Source organism: Aplysia californica, unplaced genomic scaffold, assembly GCF_000002075.1.
Source record: "Aplysia californica isolate F4 #8 unplaced genomic scaffold, AplCal3.0 scaffold00819, whole genome shotgun sequence".
Taxonomy (NCBI): domain Eukaryota; kingdom Metazoa; phylum Mollusca; class Gastropoda; order Aplysiida; family Aplysiidae; genus Aplysia; species Aplysia californica.
This window is the reverse complement of record NW_004798089.1, coordinates 108400-110561: the sequence shown is the minus strand read 5'-3', so window position 1 is coordinate 110561 and position 2162 is coordinate 108400.

Sequence of the window (2162 nt, the reverse complement as noted above, 5' to 3'; positions counted from 1 at the left end):
GCATTCACTCATAGCGGGGAAGAGGAAGAGGAAGGTGGGGTGGGGTGAGGGGTTGCGTGAAACAATTGATGTAGTGACTGACTGGCAGTTTCTTGCCCCTACTTCACTAGGCCTACGAAAGTTCGTCCCGGGACAGACCCGTCTGACGTTTGAAACCTTTGAACTTGAGTGTAATGTACCCCACCTATTATTGGTACGTGACATTTTTGTTGCTTTGAGTCCCGAGCAGTTGTGAATTGCTACAACATCGGTGGGACAGTATGACCTAATATTGTTTTCTCTTTCTCTTTTTTCTAATACGAAGAAACAGAGCACAGGCACATGCAACCTCGATTAATCCACCTTGAAGACACAGTCTTGAATCTACATGTATCAAGGCCTAGTGCACGCCAAATTCAAATGGTGAAAAAAACCCATAGGTAAACAAAACTCACAAAAATTAATTTAACTTGGTAATCGAGCATTAAATTGGGTTCCCCGCGCATATTGTGCTAATTTTGGGTCGCTGATCACGAAAATCTTATTATTTCTTAAATTTGACCAATATTTAAGAAATTTTTGGAATGCATTTTTAACTCCGCCTAGGCCAACATCAAAGAAGCCGCCTTATGCGCCGGATCAGTCCTGTCCTGGTGCGGTGTCTGTTTTGAAGCGAAAAACTCGACTGTGGGGTGGGACAGCCCTAGGCCTATCCCATGACAGGACTGTAATAGTGAGGTAGAGATTTAGATTCTTGCCTCGATTCTCAGAGTCTAGGTTAGGCTAGGGACCAGGTTAAAAAAAGGAGACGGGAGGCATCGACCCTGGGCGAACTCGAAGCTTAGAGTCTGTGAACAAGATCGATTCTTTGAGTCCTCATTTGGACTCGAAAGAATCGATCCCAGAGTCGATCTTGCCCTGGCCTACTTTCCTACCCCTCAACAGTCTGTATTCTATTGGCAGATCTTAACCTACGACGGTACTATTTTCATCTTCGCTAGGCCGAGATGACATGGATCAGAGCATGGCAATGTGATCATGATTCCTCGATTGTCCTGAAAAGCGGGATCTTATCCTCGGTGGCATTTATTGATTTAGTGAAAAGCCCATTTCACCCCGCGGGATATGTTAACTCCAAAAATGCTGTCTACTTGGCACCCCTCCCTATTGTTTCTAGAAAACACTTCATACTGAATATGCACAGTGTATGTGGCTTTAAACACTAATGGTTTAGCAGGTCCTTGAGTTTGGGTGCCATTGAAGATTTCGAACGACGCGTTAAAAATGTGTCGAGTCCAAAGGAGGGCATGTAGAGCACTGCTTCCAAGAACTTAAGAATGAAACCGTTAGCTTTTTTTTGACTCTGTAAAAGAAACTAACTATTGTACAAAAGTCACAGGATGGAAAATTAAATTCAAAGAGAAAATAAAGAAAAAAGTCAATCAAGCCTTTCACGACTTGCTTTACAAGGTTTTTTTTTAAATCCGTGAACTTTGCGTTTTTGGGTTCTTTTTTTTAAAATACACTTCCGTTTTCAAAACAAGTTTCTTCTTTATGGATTTTATGTCAAACAAATTCCTTTTGAATGTATTTTGTCTGTTCCAGATTACAGCATTCTACAACAATTTTTGTGCGAGATATTTAGAAACAAAAGTTGAACAGTTTGTTTGTTTTTTTGGATCACCCCGTATTTTCTGTAACGTGTACTATTCAGTGTATGATGTAGGACATAGGACGACAGTCTTTCTTTAGAAGTGTCTACGGTGGCATTTCTGAATGTCTGTTCAGTTGTGTGACACTGCTGGTTCTTGAATACAAAAAATTGCCTAGTATTAACAATTCCGGGGATTTTTTTTTCACTTCTGGCCTCCAAGTTAATAAAAAAATTCACACGCATTTTCCAGTTGACACGTTGTCCCTTCCCTTGGGTGGTAGAGCAAAATGCATGTTGATTGTCATGACGCTTTAAAAAAATGTTTTGCATTCAATGTACTTTTTGCTGTAGGTTTTCTTTTTATCCGGACGGTAAGACTATATAAGCAGAGCATACCAACTGACCAACACCTTTGACATCCCAACGAAATCCCAGGTAAGAAGCAGATTTTAATTCTGTCCACCCTCTCTCTCTCTCTTTTTCTCTCTCTCTCTCTCTCTCTCTCTCTCTCTTTCTCTCTCTCTCTCTC